General features: G+C 37.0%; 1 non-coding gene across 1 annotated transcript; it reads left to right on the top strand.

The window, feature by feature from the left end:
- Positions 1-21624: 21624 nt before the first annotated feature.
- On the top strand, positions 21625-21728 carry LOC113917371. The gene has a single exon (XR_003518216.1). It is a non-coding gene; the product is annotated as a U6 spliceosomal RNA (small nuclear RNA).
- Positions 21729-22123: the final 395 nt, after the last annotated feature.

The following is a 22123-nucleotide window of genomic DNA, read 5'->3' as shown; positions in this document are numbered from 1 at the left end:
TACTGATAGCCATCATTTGGAATGAAGTTGATTTTAGTCTACAGTTTATATTATTTTTTCCTCACAATTTAGTTTAATATGCTCTGAATGACTTGCTCTGAATAAATAATAAAGCCATGATTTCTGCTGGCAATTACAGTTTTTAAAAGTGCAAAATGTAGGAAATTAATTGAGTACCTCTCTCCTCTTTTATCCCTCTACTTGTATATCTGATTTTATTTTTAGAAACCAAATATCAGATTAGTTGAACATATTTTGATAGGTTTAAATGTCTTCAGTGCAAAGGAAATGTCTGAGGCTTTCTAATTTGAGTAAATTTAAAGAAAACCTGGCTGGCATTAGGCAATCTGATAAATTATTTTCCTGTGGAGAGCCGTAAGAAGGTCAGAGAAACAAAGCACTTACAAAAATCTTTCCCTGGAGAGATGAGGTGGGGGTGGGGGGACAGAGAGAAAGGGCTGAGAGCCAGCTTGTTCAAGATGTTTCCATCCACTGGGTGTCACTGCGGATATGAGACTGAACGAACTGAAAGATATTCCTGTGGCAGCAAGAATTTCTGAGAGACAGGATGTGAAAACCTAGGGATTTAGATGTTATCACTTTGATCTGCTACATAACTGAAAATACATTGCATTTATTGCATCAGTGTGATGAGCATTCTGAATAGGATAATGGTACTACAAAAGCAAATGAAATATTATAATTCCTCTTTGTGGCTTTGTGAGCCCTGGTAATAGTTATATTCTTGAATGTATTAAAAATGCTTTTATGATGTGTGTTTGTTTTTCTCAGTTTAACAACAACAATAACAACAAAACAACATTTAAGGGAACAGAACCCCATTGAGGACTTTGGCATTGGAACATACCTATAGTTTACCTTTGGTTTTTTCCAATTTATAAGTATTAGGCTTAAAAGTTCTCCGGTTTGCCCAAGCAGACAAGAGTTATGTTAATACTGGAGCTTTCTTCTTTTTTGGTCAAACAGTTGGCAATACCCATTGAAAATGGGTCTCTCTATGATTTAGGCTTCCTCTGGAGGGCTTTTTTTTTTTTTTTTTTCTGGCTTGTTTTTTTAAATCCATTAGCCTTTTGCTAGAAATGGTTTTAAAAAGTGGACAGAAACTTACTCATATTTCTCATCATATGATGTTCTATGTCTTGGTTGTGAAATAAGACTAAAATTCTGATAGAAACTAACAGGGTACCAATTTGATGGTAGGAATGAATAGAGGGTGCATTCAAAACAAAGGAGCAAGGACTATCTTTCAAATCAAGAAAGAAATATGGAGAGAGAAAAATAAATAAATAGGTAGTGTGGTAGGAGGATAAAAGGGAAATGAGAGAAGAAATAAGGAGATGAGCAGGAAAAGATTTAGGAAGAGAGGAGAAAGGGAACACAAGAGAAGGGAAGAGGAAATATAGGAAGAAGAAGAGGAAATAAATAGCTCCCCACCCTATTATTTAATACTTTTGAAGGGAGTCATTTTAGGAGCTATGTGTACTTTGGGAGGGGACAGGCTAGGAGACAGTGAACGGTACCACCTGGGACTTCAGGTTAATTCAGAAACCTAAGGGATGAACTGGTTATTAATCAAAGTAACCAGAGATGCAAGTTCAGGGCTGGTAGAAATGAGAGGAAATAGTTTGAAGAAGAAATAATAAGGAATCTATGACCATCTTCAAGGCATGGAACTTGGTAAAGTCTATTGGCTAACTAAACTTTAGAATTGACACTACAAGCCCCTTTCTTTACTCCTGCTTCTTGCATTCATATTAAGAGAACCACCATAGCATATTGTGGTGGTGGCAATTCCACAGAAATGCCTTCAGGAGAAAAGTGGATCCTATTTAGAGTTCCACAGTCAGCTTTCTGGTGTCTTGAAATAAGTTCTTAAGGGTGTAGGTGACAGCTTTGTATAGGACATTAACTCCCTAAGATAGGTATGTGGCCTGTTTGTTCACTCCTATGTTCTTAGCACTCAGCACATAGTAAGTGTTCAGTCAATTTTTACTGAATCGTTGAATTGATGAGTCTCCTGGAAGCATGAGTTTGGCACATATAACTTGCAAACATCCAGTTACTTCTTGCCTTCCCCAGCATTTTGTCCTTGTCCCTGAAATAGACATACTAGCCCATACTTCAGATGTGTCATTAGCACTAAGACATGTACTTGATCAGACACGGTGGGATCCTTCCGCATTGGGGAATTTGGAGGTCCACTCTGTTATTTAGGTCTCAGCAACACTGGGACAACTGAAAGAGAAAGGAGAGCACGGTCTCGAGTCACCAAAGATGATGCTCCAAGTATCTTGTTCAAAGGGTTATCTTGAGTAGGTGACACCATAGATAGTGCTTCTTTCAACTTTAGCTCTTATTTTCAGAACACTGCTGCTTAATATGCTGCTTATGCCTGCCTGAATATTTTTTCTTTCCAGAAAAATTAACATACTCTTGCATTTAAAAATTAGAACAAACCTGGTATGGTCGAGGGAAATTATGAAGTCCAGTTGCTTTTTAATGTAACTTTGGTTTGAATAAATGTAGGTACACAGAAGTTGCAGCAAATAGAATTATTTTCATTCTGTTTCAAGTTGACATATTTAAAATATTTTCCCTTCCCTCATCAAGCGTGCAATCTTCTACAAGTATTGCCATTGGAAACAGAGATGACAGAATGCCACTACCTCTTTTGCTGTGGTTTTCACATATGAGGCTATGATTATGTTAATTGTATGTCTTAAATGGAAATATTCTTAAGAGAAAAAATGTTTTTCTCTGTATATTCTCAACCATTAATAATGTTGCAAACTTAATTGATATTAAAACTAGCTCTGGTTGGCAACTAAGTGAAACTGATTTTTGGTTTGGGTCTCATTTCTATCAAGTATATGTGTATACATCCACGTGTGTGTGGGTGTGTGTGTATGTGTTGACAGGCATTGTATAACATATGCATATATATATATATATATACAAACACACATACATATGTGCTTCTTTATTTGACTAACTTGCATCAGGAATGATAAGAAAACTAGTCACAAATATACAAAAGCTGTAAATAGCAATGAGTGAAGCATTATTACCCATTGCCAGTAAACTTGGAGTAGGGTAGTTAGCGAAAACCTTATAATACTAGTGATGGAGTTATAAAATAATCTCCTGAGGGCAGAAATACAGACTTTATCACTAAAGACATTTACAAACTAGATTACTGAAAACATCAGTGGCTGTATTATTGGAATAGTTCTATGTTGATATGGTTATGTATTAAATGCCTTCTCAGTTTTCTAGGTTTACATTATTCTTTGTATTATTTTTATATTCAGCTTTATTCTTCTCTCCTTTTTTTCTATAATTGCTTGAAAATATTACCAGAGGCTAGTCTTTCATTTTTGTGCTTATTGTGCAATTTTCTTTAAGTGCATGCACATCATTATTATGGTGATTAAATGTGTATGATTAAATTAACAAGATTAAAATTTAATGAAGAAAAATTTCTACGATCTTGTTTAATAATTTACGCCTTCACTAGATATTCTTGGTGTTTTTCACAGGGACAAAATGTGCATGCTTATGTGTGTGTGTGTGTGTGTGTGTGTGTGTGTGTGTGTATGCATGTATCTGTGTTTTCAATAGCAAATACCTACCATTGTGTAATGAAACTGTAAGCAATTCAAGGAAAATGAAGGCACCAAACAGCAGGGTAATAGTAAAGGGAAAAGAAAAAAAAATTTTTTTTTGTACAGCAACATCCTTATTCTGAATACTGAATGGTTCCTGCACACAGGGTGCTGACAGTGTATTAATTCTTTCTGTGAAGTTCTATTTGGGACTAGATGGGAAGAATGAAGAGTTACCCTAATGTCCCTTAACAAGACTTTCTGTGCAAGAAATCAAACCTACATTGCTGGGGTAAAACCAATACATTTTAGGCTGGAATGTATATGCACAAGAGGCTTTATTGATATTTCATGGCAATTTAATGCACACATAACTTGCAATCTGTAGTGCAGTGCTGTCCAGCACATAATTTTTTTGACTTAGTAACATTTAAACTAGACAATTTAAATCTTTTTAAGCAGATCTGCATAAGGGAACAGCTTTATTGCTTACAAGTAGTTTCATGGTGTGGATAAACTTTAATTGCCTCTGTTGGTGAGTAATTACTAGTTTTGTGTATTATGTGCAAACAAAATTATAACCAACAGTAACACACATAGTTACCTGTTAAAAAGAGTTACAATAGTTTTGTTCCTTTTGGTTTGACTATATTTGATTATTAAATTCTCTGGGCTCTCAAAATGATTACGTAAGGGCCTTAAAGAAAACAGTTTTAAAGATAATATTGCTGCTGAGATATATCCTGTACTCTTCCTCATTTGGACTTTCCCAGTCCATAAAAGAGATTGTAAACCATGACATCCATTTGAATTTTTGTTTTTCATATCCTGTATTTCTCCTATTTCATTTCATTGAGCAAAGGGTTTCCTTTTGTATTTTAAAGAGTACAGTTGCTTTTTTTTAATCTTTTATGAATATTTTAGCTATGTCTTCAAACAATAAGCAAAATATTGCCAAAGAATTGGTATTTAAGATCAAGTTCATCTTATTTCCACAGAGCAAACAAATATGAAGTCTCTTGAATCCATTAATTTCATAGGTAGACATTGATTCATTTTCTGAACTTTCAGAACCATCTCAGCAGACGGGAGATTGTTGAATTCTTCAACACAGTGGTATCACCTCTGTACTTGGGAACATTTGGAAATATTTGAGAATGATTTTGATTATTGCAGGCCTGGGGATTTCTACTGCCATTTCTTGGATGTTGGCCAGGGGAGGCTAAATGTCTTGCAGTGCAGGACAGTTATATGCAATGAAGTCTGTTCTCATCCAATATGCCAATAGTGCTTTGTGAGAAACAGTTAGCTTTATTCTTAATATGAGAGAAAACCCTATCTTCTTTGATTCCCAGTAAGGTCATGTTAGGTGTTCTTATTTACAGTTTCCTGAGTAACATTCATGTATATTTATCACTCTATTACACATTTTTTTTAAAGATTTTATTTATTTATTTGAGAGAGAGAGAGAGTGAGCGCTGGAGCAGCGAGGGGGGGCAGAGAACAAGGGAGAAGCCGACTCCCCGTTGAACAGGGAGCCTGATGAGGGACTCGATTCCAGGATGCTGGGGTCATGACCTGAGCCGAAGGCCGATGTTTAACTGACTGAGCCACCCAGGTGCCCCTCTATTCCACATTTAAAAAAAAAGTTATTATTTTCTGTCTATCCCCCACAGATACGTTTAAACCCTTGCAATTTATGGCTGTTCCTTGTTGTTTTCAAGGTGGAAATTCAGTGCAAAGTTTCTGAATGGAATAAACTAGTGGAACATCCAGGAAGTTTTTTAGAGAATATGATTTTTAAAGGAGAAAAAAAAGTAAAATGTATTAAAATCAGAAATAGGATTTAAAAAAAATTTTTTTAATAGAAATTTCAGAAGTATTCTTTTAATGGGTCATACTATTACTATTTCTTTAAACATGTTTCTTTTTTAATTTTGTTATGTTTAATAAACTTTTATTACTCAGATAAAAGGAGAATTATTTTTATTTTTCTTGTGTTGAGTCATGAAACATCATATTTTGATAAAAACAAGGTTTATTCAGAATTTAAGGAAGAAGTTTCCCTGAAAATATTAGAATGATGATATAGTGGCAGTCACCTAGAATATCTCATTCACAGATGACAATCCAAAATCACTCTTTAACCAATGTGTTTAAGGTCACATGACTTCTTGTTCATATAGATTCTTTATGACAGGTTCAGAACTAGAACGTGGTAGTGTTAAAACACACATGCACAGGGGCTGTGCCTCACTCTCCAACATGGTGCCTGCTACTTGGTGAGAACCTGACAGTTTTGGTGAAATGAGTGATACTTTCCAACTCTTGATCCAAGCTCATTGCCTCTCTGGGATAAAGTTAACAGGGACTTATCTAATGATAAAACAGATACCCACTGGTCCAGAAAAATAGTTTGCTTTGAGCTGGGATAAATGTCTTCTTTTAAAGAAAATCTTAGATTGATAAATCAAGCGGCTTTTGAATGGCAAATTCCAAATAGTCAATTATTTTATCTATCAAACTCTGTTACATGATGACCCAAATAATCAACCTACATAAAAAATGATGATATGGAACTTGTTTCTTGGTATTCACCTATGCACGGTAGATGGATTCATTATTGTGTATTGTATGAGCCTTGCTAATAATATTCTAGCAACGATCTGGTTCCTTGCTGTGATTTATATTCTAAAGTACAAAACAAGACTCTACATTATCACCTTTTCTCTGCACATTTTCTCCCTAACAACAATGTGGGGTTGACAGAAGCAGTGGCTGAATATCTTTAATAGCAAATGATAAAGAGGAGTTGCTTCTCTTTATTCATGATTGATCAATGTACAAAGAGTAGCTATATGAATAAAAATATAAATGTGCTTATATCTTATTAAGCATATTAACCTCCTCAAGCATATCTTTTAGAGTTGTCTTTCAGCCATTCTCATTTATATTCTAAGCTTTGTTACCTGCTGTGCTGTTCTTATGTTTTTTCCTGTCTCTTATGGCTCAGAGCTCAATGGAGAGTAATTTGATGAGTGAAATTGTATACACGAGGCTGCATCAGTTATCTGGTATGAAATTCAGCTTTCACCAGGTTTCTGTTGATCAAAATGCATAGGCAAAAGGGATAGAATTTGGTGGGTATTTCTGACATATTTGAGTAGTAAATCTAAATTCATGTGATTTTGAAAGAAATAATTACAAATAGTAAAATTGGATTCATATTCACTCATGTATATATTTTGTCATGGGGATTATTAACATAAAGTTTATTTAAAATGAAAATCAGTGTTTCTGTTATCAATTGATGTGTAGAGGACCACCTTAAAACTTAGTGGTTTAAAACAGCAACTTGTTATTCTCTCTCACAGTTCTGTGGACTGACTAGACTCGTGTGTTCTTCCTCCTGAGTCTGTCATGAGGTTGCTGTTACATGGTAGCTGAGAAGAGTTATTTGAGGACTTAGTTGAGCTGGGCATCTAAGACAAATGCTTCATTCAAATGGCTAGTGCCTCAGCTGGCCTGGCTGGAACACCCGGAAGCTGCCTGGGCAATATCCCCTCTCTCCATGACCTATCCATATGGCTAGCTTGGCTTTTTTACAAGATGGCAGTCTCAAGAAAGTTGGACGATATCTATAGAGGCTGATTACCCTCAGGGGTATTTTAAGAAACCTAGGCAGATGCTGCAAGGCTGCTTGTGACCTGGCTTCAGAAACCAAGCAGTGTCTTGTGTGTATGCTGTTTTTTACACAGGGTCAGGCCAAATTCACTATGGGAGAGGACTATGAAGGGGTATAAATAGCAGAAGATATGGGTATGGGGGAAACTTTCTTTAGGAGACTTGGTATCTCAGTTTGTTTAGGTAATTTGCTTTCACTGGCTTAATCACTTTCATGGCCCTCCTTGAAATATATTAGTTTATTAAAGATGAGTAATACTATATAAGTGGAAAAATACATACAATTGTAAATTTCTTATTATTTTCATTTTTACATATTTCATGCAAATACTTATTTTAATATTTCTCTAATTTTTATCTTTTCTGAGTTACTGTGTCCAGATGATCTTTTTCTGCTTGACTACTCTCAGTACCTAAATGTGCCAGTTATTGATTTCTAGTAGCAATGCATTACAACCAGCATAATAAATACTTAAAAAATTTTATCAAGGTGTAGAAAGCAAATTCTACAACTTACAAATCTGAAAATAAAGATATATGTGAATTTTAAAGCTGCAGATAGTGCCACTGTTTCCCGTGTGTGATCCTTACTCATTGATTGGTTGAACGTTTATTAGGTAACGGTCATCTTCTGGAAGATCTGAATACTACGCTGAACACAACATGGTTTATGCTATGAAGTTTATGTTTTTATAAGGTGTTCTTCAGTATCAGTGCTTCTCAAATTTAATGTGCAACAAAAATCACTGGAAGGCTTGTTAAAACACAGGCCTCACCCCAAACTTCTGATTCATTCAGTCTGGGAAAGGGCTTGATGGACAGTTTGTATGTCAAAAATATTATCAGGGAATGCTGTTGCTGTTGTTCTGGGGACCATACTTTGAGAATCACTCTGCTAGCATTCTAATCATGTCTGCTTTTCACCTGATTCAGGACTAGAACAAGGAAGGGCAGGCAAACTGTGCCAGTTTGAGACAAGCAGTGAAACAAAGAACCCTTGATTTACATCCAAAATGATGCCTATGGACTGAAGACAATCCCTGGGCTCAGTTTTTCTGAGTAAACCCAGACCAAGCCCAGGGGATTTACACTCTTACTGAATCAGAGTCAGGAATGACGGAAAAAGTCAATTGGTCAAATTCAATTTTCAATATTGGAAAACCCATCAACGATTTCATCATAATTGATTTACACAGACCAGGCCTTAGAGACAAACTAATTTCCAGAAAGGTAATAATATAATGGAAAGACCATGAAATTTCAAATCAGAAACCAGAATGTGAGTTCTGATTTTACCACTTACTGGCCTATGGTACCTTGGGAGTGTTTCCTTCCTTTCTGGGAATATATTTTTTTCTTACATATAAAATAAGAAACAGAGTAAGAGTCACATTATAAAAATGTTATGGGCATCAACTGAAGTAGTGCATGGGAAAACTATAAGTTATTATGCAGATCTTTTAGATATTTGAGGTCATTGTTGACTAGTGATTGAGTCAGTAGTGCCTTGTTTTGCAGCTAATTGGAATCCACAGACTTGTTGGTCTTTACACCCCATAGTTACTCAAGGAACCTCAGATGATTAATTGATTCATCCTTTAATAACATATCTTTTATCTCTCCTGTCCTTGCCTTTTTTTAATTGCACTGTTGTCTTCAACTTCATCATTTCAAGTCTGGTTAAATGCAGTTTTCTCCCTGGAGGCCAATATCTCCCTAAAACCCATCCCACCTGCAGCCCCCCCATACACACCCTAATAAGTACTTTATTTATACTGTAAATGCTCTTTCAGAAAGAAAAGGAGGAAAGATAAGAAAGATAACCAAGTCATTATTTACTAAATACTGTGTTCCAGTCATTGTGGTAATAAACTATCCATGCATTATCTTTTTTTAACAGTCGCAGCGACACTTTGAGGTAGACTCTGTTATTTTCCTGATTTTTAACTGAGAAAGGTGAGGTATAAACAAGTTGCCAAGAGCTAGTTGGAACAGCCTGCGGGCTAGAACTAGAATGCAAAGCCAGGTGTGTACCAGTCGGGAGGCTTTACTCATATCCATCCCTTAGGGTTTGGTTGACCCTAAGCCTTCTCTGGCTTAACAGAGCATAAACAATAAGGGGGGAACCTGAAACAAAATAACCTAGGCTCTGATAGTATCCTTCCAAGTATAGTTCTCACCACCTCTACTCAGTCTGGGTTTGTTTCCTTATTGTCCCTTTACTTGCATTGATTCACACATTATTGCATTCTTAAGAAACTATCTTGTAGGGGCGCCTGGGTGGCTCAGTCGTTAAGCATCTGCCTTCAGCTCAGGTCATGATTCCAGGGTCCTAGGATCAAGCTCTGCATTGGGCTCCCTGCTCCATGGGACGCCTGCTTCTCCCTCTCCCACTCCCCCTGCTTGTGTTCCCTCTCTCGCTGTCTCTCTCTGTCAAATAAATAAATAAAATCTTCAAAAAAAAAACTATCTTGTAGCCAATGATGATGATGATTCATTTTCGTTGAGTAGTTGTGATGTGCCAAGAATTTATCTGAGTTCTTTATATATACTAATTTTACATAACAATATTTGGAGGTAAGTACCATTATTATCCCCATTTTGTACATGATTAAACTGAGGAACAGGGATATTGAATAATTTGTCCTAAGTCACATGCTAGTACATAGGAAGTTGGTATTCAAGCCAGTCTAACTGACAGCAGGGCCCATGATCTTAACACCTGTTTTATCTGGATTTCTGTGCTACATGCTCCCCACTGCCTTTTTCCCCACATTTATCTTCTCCATTTAAAATGACATCTTCCTTTATTTCTCTACCCATTAAAAAAAAAAAATTAAAGATCACACTAAACTTGCCCTGCATAGAGTTTCCTAAGACAAACCATATCACCCGGCATTTATGCCGTTCATTTTATCCGTATGTGTCTATAAATAGAAAATATTTTCTCTCAGGCTAATCACTAAACAAGTTTAAGTGATAGGGATATTTTCTACTCCCATTCTTCTTCTGCCTGGCAGGGTCCTAAGGGATTAACAATAGGTACACAATGCAGTTTTTAGTGACCAACTGGCAAAGGACCCATGTTTTTTTTTCTGCCTCACAGGGCTCTCCTGCCATTCACACTGGAATGTACCACTTTCTTTATCTGGTTTTCTAAGTCCAGCTGGAGTTTTACTTTTTCCATCAAGTTTCTGTAGACTCTTCCCACTAGAACAAATACATTCTCCTTTGATTTTATAGCAGTTATTGTTACAGCATTCATTTGATTGTTCCATTGTAATTTCATTACAAAATTTTCTGATGTAAATTCGACAGAATACTAATTGATAATGAACCTCCTTAAAAGATATTGGTTGGGGTTGTTTAGTCCTCTATGAAATACTCTCAAGAAGATTGTTGGTTTTAACTGCTAGTCGTGTATGTGCAAGAGAATAGTGTACAAAGAAATCAGAAGGAGTGTTGATGGGTTTCAGTGCCCTATCAGTGAAATATTATCTTCCACTCTAAATGAAGGTTTCCTTGCTCCTTTCTGTGGTATGTAAGACCTACTGCTGATTTGTTAGTTCTTTCTCATTTTGCTTTTCTGAAAGTAAATATTGAGGAAGAAAAGTCTGAAAGCTACAATGTTCATATTCACACCAAGAACATGGGCAGATGGATATCCCAACCCATATTACTTACAATTTTAAGAAAACTAATATTGGTTAAAGCAAGATCTCTGTATAGCATATGTCCATCTTTCTCCAACAGCTCCGAACACCAGCTGTTTAGATGAGGCTTTTATGAAGCGTAAAGTCTGAGTACTGCTGTTCTATGTCCTGAATATTCTTTTAATTTTTTGAGAGCAATAAAAAAAAAAGTAAAGAAAAGAAAAGAAAAGAAAAGAAAAGGAGAGGAGAGGAGAGGAAAGGAAAGTCTCCAGGAAGAAAGTGAGGGAAACTGTGTTGGAATAGTATCACACTAATTTAAGTACTTTTTCTCCATTCATATATGCGCAAAGTCTCTAAGACAAGACTTAGAGCAAAAAAATTGAATGGATACCAAATATTTTCTTTTCATGTATGAAATATGCAGAACCACTTCCCTTGCTTGATGGTAATTCAATTTTATAGGGTTAGCAAATATTTTTCCCTCCAAACTTTAATATCAAGAGGACTTTTCAATTTAGAAATAAATATCCTGCCTCTACCAAGGGCCTTACCTTGATTAACCTTCCTAACTAACTGGGGAGGTTGCTTGCTATGAATGTGTTTGCATGTGAACTTCAAGCTGGTTTTATTGACATAAGAGGTCAATCTAACAAGGTCCCAGCATCAAGGGAGGAGAGCAGAGAAGCTATACTAATTGTGGCCATGAAGATCATGTAAGTGTTTTCATTAAAAGTCAATACTCATGCAGATTTTCAATTCACCATCTGGCCCTCTTTGCACTGATATTTGAAATGCAAGAAGCTGATTTAGTTACCAAATTTCTTCATCATTTTGTCATATATTCATAGACTAGCTTTTTACCATTTCTAGATAATATAAGTAAAAACATAGTAACATACTTTCTATATCTTATTTTATATTTCTTTAAATATTTTGAATCCATATTTCAAAATATCACTGAATTTAGTTTCAGTTTACTATTAAAGAGGAAATAACTTGGCCATCCTATTTAAACATATGTACTAATCATAGGAACTGAGAAACCATTTGAAAATTTATGGTTAATATTGAGCTAAATTTATTTGCAAAACTTTTGGTAATAAGTGTGTGTAGGGGTAGAGATGAGGGGTGGAGATGTTGGGGTAGAGATGTCTTGTTCTGAGGGTTGTTGTTTGTTCTCTAATACCTCTTGGAAATTACAGTGAATTTAGCAGGTAAATGTTAGAGCTACAGTTACCTCCTACTAGCATATATAATCAGAAATTCTTATTTTAAAACTGATTTTGTTCTTTGTTCTATTTATTATCTCTTTATTCAACATGTGTGACTCATATGAAGATGACACTATTAGCTAACAATTCTTTGATTTTGTGTTTAATTATTTTATTGCCAGATGAGATTGTTTCTTTGAACCCCCTTTACTCTTTTACCTGTTAAACAAATGTGAGTCTTGATGAATAAAAGACTGAATGATTTGGGAAAGTTTTAGAAATAGTAATTTATTCAATTAATAAAAACATATTGGGAACTCAATGTATTCCAGACACTGTTCTGGGTGCTGGGAATTTATCAGTGGGATATAATGAGAGCAGCTGATAAAATAATGAGTATTTAAGTCCTTTACATGCATCGTCTTATGTAATAATCTCGATAAAAATCATGAGGCAGCTCCCCACTCCCCTGCTTTACAAATGAGAAAACTGATACTTACACAAGTTAAATAATCACCTAAGGTTTCACAGCCAGGAAGTAGTGCATCTAGGATTTAAAAACAGATTTCCCTGGCTTGGCTTCACTGTCCATTACTTCCTATGCTAACACACAGAAAATGTTAACGGAATTGGAATTTAATATTCTGCTTTTTGGTAAAATTCAACCAAGTGCTGTATTTATAAATTCAATCCCAATAGTGATTGTTATTTGTTCCATGTACCCTATCTCACTGTCCCACGATCACATTTTTCTCTGTATTCCCATAATTTATTTTAGTTAGATCACTCACCACTCCTCTCTTCACTCCTTCGGTAAATCTTACACTCTATATCCCTTTTTAGTTTTAGTTAAAATTTACTATTCCACCCCAAAATCTTCTGTCTTCTTCAAATTTCATTGAGCTTTTTTCTCTGAACTTCTCTAGTACTCTCTGTTGTTCTACTGAACTGGTGCTAAATTATGTATTATGTTGTCTTGATTTATGAGCTTATTCTCAATTACATTTTGAAATTTTAATATAAATAATTATATCTTCTCTAGTATTTCTACCAGTCAGACAAACTAACAAAATAAATCAGGATGTTAATGCATGATAGAGAACAAACTAACCAGAGATTGGGTGGATTAGTATATCAAAAACATTATCCTAACAGGTCTAATGAATAATGTGGTAAAACCTGCTTTTCAATGCTGTCAGTAAAATGGAGAATGCAAATATTAATTGTGGAAAAATGACACATTTCAGAACAAGAAATGACTGACAACAGATCAGGAAGTTAGTAGGAAATCCACATCAGGAAAAGGGCACCTCTGTGATCACAGCTAATCCAATCATCATATGCAGGAAAACCTTCCACAAGTCACCCATTCTTCATCATAAATTGGAGGCATTTTACTGGTAAGACTGAGAACTTTCACAGTGTCATCAGAAGTCTGGTCTCCTGAAATGCCATCAATTTAAAATAGTTTCAAAATGTGAAAGTCATAACACATAATGAAGTATTTTGTAAGGGATTAAGTTGTTGCTTCAGTGACTTGGGCAAATGTTATGGTGGTTATCATGAAGTCTAAAAAAAGGAAGGTTAGTAAGAATCTGTCAGTATGCCCCCATCCTGGCTTTGATGACACTGTGCCCTGATCATGGACACAAGTATCCTTGCCTATAATGGAAGATGACTCATTAGGTTACCATGGCATTATGAAAATATTGTGTAATGCACACTTTATTGGGTATGAAGTGATTAAACAGAAAGTCTCCCAGCTACTGTTGCCTTGGGAGGTTTTAATGCTGCTATAGTTGCTGCCCAAATGGAGAATCTGTGTCTCCCTTTATCTCTGAGCAGGAAAGAACTTCTCCCACAGAGGGCCTTTAGAACCTCTTCCACACTCAGAGAGATCATATTACTGGAGCAGAAAACACTTGTTTCCTGAACACAGACAAGAAAAGCGATGACAGACACAAAATGCTCAATTTAGAACAGTGCAACAATATGTAACATTGGTATTTGAGGGGTTAACAAGTAAAGGTTTGGTTTTCAAAATTCCTACATTGAGTGTTTATGTAAGCAAAGACCAAGTCTTGGTACTATGGACCTGGAAGTAAGAAGTGAAGGTCTCAGACCAGAGGAGAAAAATGTGGAACACACACAAAAAAGGTTGGACTTTACCATTACAGGGAATGTCCTGTGAGCCACCTTGGTTCATGCTTAACACTAGCTCATTATCACTAAATGGACATTGTTATGTGCCAGACACATGCTAGATCCTGAAAAATCAAGGGAAAGTTAGCAGATGTGATTCCTCACTCTCATGGAGTTTATGGATTAATAAGAAAGACATTAAAACAAGAATCATCCAAACAAAAGTATAACCACAAAATATTTTAAGTGCTATGAAGAAAAGATGCAGGGAGGGTAATGATTACAGTGTTTAATGGAAGAGTAAGGAATCTTCCTAAGAGAGTATTATCTAAGCTGAGATCTAAAATGAGTGGACCTTAAGTAGATAAAAGGGGTCACTGGCAGGGAAGAGGTAGTGAGGACTGGAGAGAGGGGGAGAGACCATCATGTACCAAACAGGGTTATATGGATCAGGAAGCTAGCCAGAGTGGCTGGAACTAAGAGAGAAGGGGTAAGGTGAAGTTTGGGGGCAGACCCTCTAGGACTTTATGGGTCCTGTTTGGTATGTTGGTCTTGATTTTAATGGAAAGTCACTGAAGCCCTTAAGATAAGAGGATGATATTATTTACAGTTAAAATTATGTTTATCTATATTATAAACAATAGATTAAATGGTACAGAATGAGGTAGAAAGGAACCAAATCAAAGAAAAGCGGCTCCTCATGATTCCACTGTCAGCTATAGGAAGGAGGAACCTGTACTGTGTGGTTTTTCAAGGCACGTAGAGGTGCAGTTATATGGTATTCTGTCAGGTGAAAGGAAGAGAATGGTGCTATGAACTTGGTGGGAAGTGCACAGAGTCATATCAGAGAGAAGTTTGGAGACTTTTCTCTGATAGTGAGGAGAGGTTGAGAGTTTGCCAGTTGTGAGATTGGCCTGGGTCCTGGTAAAATACCTCCCAAGAGATGACTGAATCTCTGCTACAAGAGCTCACAAATGCCAGTCTGTGTAAGTCATTCCTGAGCAGCAAGGCACTGGCCTTGGGAATATCAGGTTATCACGGCAGTGAGGTGGTGCCACTTGCTTATCCTAAGAGACCCTATCAGACTAAGTAAGGAGTGTGGTCAAGGTAGGTCGCTTTCTTAATTTTGCACAGCACAAACTGGAGGACAGAATCTTTAAAATTTGGAGACTGAATTAGTTCAGACAAGTTAGTTAGGTGGATGTTGATTAGGGTTAGGAGAATTATGAATTTGTGTTTTAAGCCACTAAGTTTGTTATATAGAAACAAATGAATGGAACATCTGAAAATTGCTGCTTTACTATTCGTTAGCACCATCATCTGCCACAACTAATGACAAATAGTGACGTTTCAGCTTTCCTCCTTTCCCTCCCTTCTCAACTTTCTTTAAGTTTTAAGTCTTCACCTGACTTGACGAATAATATGTCATCATCAGAAATTGTGTTGCTTTTTACTGAAAATTTTGTTGCATTTTTCAATGAATTTATTGTGGTGTATCCTGTTAGCTGTATTATAAATTCATGTTTCTGTACATGTTTCCTAATAACATGTTATTTTTTAGAGAATAATAAGTAATATTTTATCATTATAATACATTAGTTTTTTACTTATACATGGATGGGCGTTTTATGTATGTGTGTGTTACAAAATTGATTGGGGGTTTAGCATTAATATGTACTGTATTATAACTTTCCCAATAAAAATAATGGGAAATAAGCACCTGTTTGGCATTTCCTGCCCAGAATGTCAGAGTTTTCAGAAATGAAGTGCTGAAATTAAGTGAGAGATGCCTATTTTTAGGCTTTCCACTTTCTGTATGGAAGAATCAAGAGAGAGAAGGAGCTTCTCTGTTGGGTAACCACAGAATAGTGTCTGCAAGTGGGTGGAAGATACTGAGTTTGTTTTGGTTATATTAGTTGTCTGATGTTTTCACACATAGGTAGAGAAGCCAAAAAGGCAATTGCTTAGTTAAAAACAAACAAACAAAACAAAACACTAGGAAATAATCAGTAACCACTGGAAGTCCTTAATGACTCAGTTGTATTTGGGTCAGATAAAATTATGAGAGGGAACTATACACTTACAGTGGCCCAGGAGGTCCATCTCCAAAAACACAGATGAACCCAATTATTTTACACGGATACTACCTAACATTCATCCCTTTGAAGCAGAAATTCTGCTGTGCTTTACAGAATCTTCCATTTCAACTTATGTAATAGAAAGTCCTCATGGGTAAAAGTTATATTTCATGTGGCCACGGCAGTTGACTCAGGCCCCTAAAGAACTCAAACGTCACCATGTATAGGAGAGAAATATAGCCACACGTTTCTGTGAAAATTGCATATATGTACAAGTGAGATGCAAAGAACATATGTTCAGCCATAAATATGTTCATGTATAGCAGTCTCGTCCTTCTGGAATAATCACATACAGGGACATTTGAGGAAATGCAAATAAACTACTTAGAAGTGTTCTTGGCACTTTGTAAGTGCTCAATAAATGTTAACTGCAATAATAATATTATTGTTATTCTTTTCCTTCTGTTTCTACTCCTCTTTCTCCTCCTCTGCCCTTTCTTTCTCCTCATATTCATTGCTTCTCTGGGAATGCCATCATAGTACTGTTACTGATTCCCAGTCACCCACTTTCAGAAGAGAGTCATGGTTAATTCTCTTCCTTGCCCATCTGCTTTTCCAATTAATTCCCTTCTAAGATCAATTTTACTCCCACACCCTTTAGCTCTCTCCTCCATCTCATACTCCTTGCCACTGTCATGTTTAATATTCCTATAACTTTTCATCTAGAAAGCACCAGCTTCAAACCAAGAGTGGATTGCCCATGGGCAGTGAAGCCTATCCTTAGAGCACTGTGAAACAGGCATGTCGTAAAAATGAAGATAGTTCAGTCTTGATGAAACTTTTCAGGGTTTTTCTATCAGAAAACCTAGAAACATACTGAAAGTTTTTTTGCTACACATGCTTCATTCTTAATAATTAAACATTGATTTTATTATGACCCCCAATCAAGGGCAGGGATACTATAATATTTTCAAAATTTAGGGCTTCTAAGATCTTATGATCTGACCTAGCTCCTGACTCATCTCCTTCATTCAAGCTGCTTCTTTCTCATGTACACTCCTTTCAGGATAGTGAGTACTTCTGTAACGACATTGCACTGCTCAGAAATTAACAATGATTTATAGTGTTTAAAAATATCCAACATACATAGAGATATGGGTTAGGGAGGATTCCATAACATTCTGGGGGTTAGGAGTATAAAGAAGAGGCTTTCATAGGGAAACCTGTATCAAGGTTAAGCAAGAGAAGATCAGAGCCCACTGATGTCTCATCACCCTGCAGAGAGATTCTCTGAGGGCAGGGTACTTCGGGTACCGCACAGGTTTGTGTTACAGGTGTGGGCTACTGTCCATCTGCTGAGCTACCTCTTGGTAGTGCTTGTGGGAGAACACCTTTGGTAGATATAAGTCAAAGTTCAATATGAGTGTCTATGCCAGCTCTTCGGAGAGTTGTATGAAAATGCCAACTGCTTGGGCAAGGGAGTGCACTCAGGCCCAAGGGAAGCTGAGCTCAGGTGCCCCGGCATGGGGGAGTGCTTGCTCTGTCAGCCCATTGCAAGGTAATCTGAGCCTCAGTATTTATTCATTGTCTCTCTCCACAACTTCTTAACTACTACCAAATTTTGACTTAAACCTACCTTTCTGATCGTGACACCCCCCCTTGCATCCTATGCTGTCGTTTGTCTCTTTTTCTTTTCTTTCCTTTTTTCTTTCTCTTCTCTTCTCTTCCCTTCTCTCTCCTCTTCTTCTCTTCTCTTCTCTACTCTTCTCTACTCTTCTCTTCTCTTCTCTTCTCTTCTCTTCTCTTCTCTCCTCTCCTCCCCTCTCCTCCCTCCCCTCCCTTCCCTTCCCTCCCCTCCCCTCCCCTGTCCTCTCCTCTCCTCCCTTCCCTTCCCTTCCCTCCCCTCCTCTCCTCTCCTCCCTTCCCTTCCCTTCCCTCCCCTCCTCTCCTCCCTTCCCTTCCCTTCCCTTCTCTCTTCTCCTCTCCTCTCCTCTCCTCTCCTCTCCTCTCTCCTCTCCTCTCCTCTCTCCTCTCCTCTCTCCTCTCCTCTCTTCTCCTCTCCTCCCCTCCCTTCCCTTCCCTTCCCTTCCCTTCCCTCCCCTCCTCTCCTCTCCTCCCTTCCCTTCCCTTCCCTTCTCTCCTCTCCTCTCCTCTCCTCTCCTCTCCCCTCCCCTCTCCTCTCCTCCCCTCCCTTCCCTTCCCTTCCCTCCTCTCCTCTCCTCTCCTCTCCCCTCCCCTCTCCTCTCCTCTTCTCTCCTCTCCTCTCTTCCCTTCCCTTCCCTTCTCTCTTCTCTCCTCTCCTCTCTCCTCTCCTCTCCTCTCTCCTCTCCTCTCTCCTCTCCTCTCCTCTCCTCTCTCCTCTCCTCTCCTCTCTCCTCTCCTCTCTCCTCTCCTCTCTTCTCCTCTTCTCTCCTCTCTTCCCTTCCCTTCCCTCCTCTCCTCTCCTCTCCTCTTCTCTCTATATTTCCTGTGCTGTTTTTCCTTGAACGATTTACTCCTATTGGAATATCTGCCACCTTGCTTACATCAGCCCTTCACTTCCACACTTATACTTGCCTCCTACATCAACTTCATGTTTATTTTACATAACTTTCAGAAATGTTAAATACTGCCCCCCTTCATGGAATCTTTATTTCCATTCACCTAAAATAGTCTGGATTTTGTTGATAGGGAAGTAAAATATTTAGAAAGCTAAGCACACTGTTTAAAAATTAAAATAGTTTTTGAGTAACTGTGTATTTTTATTCTTTTCATGAAAACTAATTAATACAATAATGCCTTTGTTTAAAAATTCCATTTAATTAATGAAAAATGCAAGGGCCCCAGACTGACTTAGAGATGTCAGGATACTTTGTAGGAACTAAAGTCTTGTGAACCATATGACTAAGCCAAGCCAAGATATCAGTGTCAAGCTCCTGGTAAAAGTGACTACAGACTTCTAAGCAGCAATTTCTATAAAGTTTTGTCAGTCAGGCAATGAAATGTGAGCTTCTTTAAAGAAGTTTATAAAATTTCATTATTTACAAGTTTGGGAGTATATCATATGTTAAATAGAAATGATTTTTAATACAAAATATAAAACACAAGCAGGACCTGAAAAGACTCTGAAGAAATAAGACCATACCTGGAACAGACATATATTAAACTTTGAGAAAGTATTAAGAGGAGTTAAGGTAAAAACTCATATGTTACCCAATTGCACCTAAGCAGCGGGCACAGAGCGTATTTCAGAAGGGTGTAAATGGCTTTTTGTCTAGGAATATGCATTAAATAAAGTAGAAGTAGAGGTTCCAAAATAATAATCTATATTTTAGAGAGAACTAGTAAGTAAATGTGTAGTGCAATAGCATGTACTATTTGTGATTTGTTTTCTTTTATTTTTTAAAAGATTTTATTTATTTATTTGACAGAGACACAGTTTGAGAGGGAACACAAGCAGGGGGAGTGGGAGACGGAGAAGCAGATTTCCTGTTGAGCAGGGAACCCGATGCAGGGTTTGATCCCAGGACCCTGGGAATGTGACCTGAGCTGAAGGCAGACACTTAATGACTGAGCCACCCAGGCACCCCATGATTTGTTTTCTTGAATCATTACTACTAGAAAATGTTTCCTAAGTACTTATAATGTATGAAAAAATATCCACAACACAGAGACAGTTGTGGCCTCCACCCAGTGGTTCTGCAATCTAAGTCTGGTAACAAAGCAGACATAAAAACACTGAAAGATGAATGACTCACATGGAGGTGATGCAGTTTGCCTATGGTTTTATTTTTCTGGTTTCTTCTTTGAGGCCTCTCCCATTGCTGTATGATTTTAAAAATGTGCATGTGTGGGGTTACACAATTGCATTTTGGCCCTGTTTTCTCCTTCATAAAGAGTCTAGTATAACATTAAATCAGTATGTTACAAATTAATGCATTCAACGGTCCTAGTTCATAAGAAAAAGAAAATATTTTTTCTAGACGTTTTTGCATATTCCAGCTTTATTTGTACATGGCGAAAGTAAATCATGCTTGCTAGAGATCGGTGATACGATATTAGCAATTTAATAAAGATGCTGGTTTTGATGATGGCCATCAGAATATCTTTTTAAAATATTTTTTTAAGAAGTTTTTATGGTCATTACCTGTAAAATTTCCATGTTGTAAATAAATAGTAGGGTTTTCCTTGCAAAATAACAAGATAACAGGAGAAAGAAAATTGCTGAGAAGGAAGTAGCCTTTAGGAAATTCTGATCAAACATTATTTCCTGAAGAACCGAGTCTCTGAGGAATATGTATCTCCACGACTGGAGGACCTCAGGTATATTAATTGAATGCTTGATATGAGGAGGTCCTTAATGTACCACCGAATTGCATCTGCAGCCATAACATTTTGGAAGGACAGTGGCTTCTAACAGGTCTCTTGTTACCAACAAGGATAGACGACAAAAATAAGAACTATAAAATGGACACCTCAGGTCCAAAGGGGTGTTTAAGGACCATCCATTTACTTATTCATAAATCATATATCTGTTAACTAAATCTGTGCTTAGAGATGAATTGATACTTTGAAAAGCACCTGTCACACGAAGAAAATGATGATCACCTCTTAAAATTAAGAATTACAAGATTCTCAATCTTTATTGTCTTTTAATTGTGCTGATGTTGTAAAAAGCTCTTTGTGAATCCCAATCACAGAGAAAACTGAGACTGGAAGTAAGTTGACATTTTTGATATTCTGTTAGATACTAAAGTTCCAGTGGATAGGAGTGATATGATCTATGTGTTAACTAGGATAATACTTGCTTATATTAGACACTCAGTATTGCTAGATGGATGAATAAATGCATTGTGATAACTGATGTAGTGAAATGCTGGTGTCACAGAAGCACATAAATAATTCCTTCAGAATAAGGCATTTGCTAGTGTGTCATTTAGTCACCTGAGAAAAGCCATTGTAAGCCTTTGTTGAAGAAACTGAGAATACTTGGTCTTGAGATAAAAAAAAAAATCTCCAGGATTACCAGTGTTAGTGCTTCAAAGGATGGAAAGAGAGGTGTTGGGGAGAGATGCGGTTGGAAAGGTGGGCTGAACCCAGATCTTGAAGTGCCAAAGGTCATTCTAAAGAGTGTGGAATTTTAAGTAGAGGGGTGACAAGATTAGCTTTGCATTTCGTAAGAATAAACCTGTTTATTACCAGGGAGGATACCACTGTTACCAGAAAACTTATTTAAACAAATAATGACCTAATGCTTACTTTGGCAGCTCCTATACTAAAATTGGAATAATACAGAGATTAGCATGCCCCCTGCACAAGGATGACATGCAAATTTGTGAAGCAATAACAACACAAACTTCCCAAATTGGGGGAAGGTAGTGAACGTTCAGATTCATAAAGCAGAAAGAATATCAAATAGGAAAATTCTAAATAAGTCTACGTGAAGACACATTATAAGGTAGTTGACAAAAGTCAAACATAAAATGACTTTTGAAAATTGCAAAAGAAAATTTGTCACATGCAAGGAAGCCCTCATAAGACTATCTGCAGATTTCTTAGCAGAAACCTTGCAGGCCAGAGGGGAGTTGGGGGATGTGTTTAAAGTGCTGAAAGAAAAAAAAACTACCAAACAAAAATACTACACATAGCTGAACAGTTCAAAAATGAAGGAGAGATAAAGACTTTCCCAAACAGAAACTAAGGGAGTTCATCACCTATAATCTGTTTTATAAGAAATACTAAGAGTTCTT

The sequence above is a fragment of the Zalophus californianus genome, chromosome 4 (assembly GCF_009762305.2).
Source record: "Zalophus californianus isolate mZalCal1 chromosome 4, mZalCal1.pri.v2, whole genome shotgun sequence".
Lineage (NCBI taxonomy): Eukaryota > Metazoa > Chordata > Mammalia > Carnivora > Otariidae > Zalophus > Zalophus californianus.
Note: the sequence above shows the minus strand (reverse complement) of the source record. Positions and strands in the feature narration are given on the sequence as shown.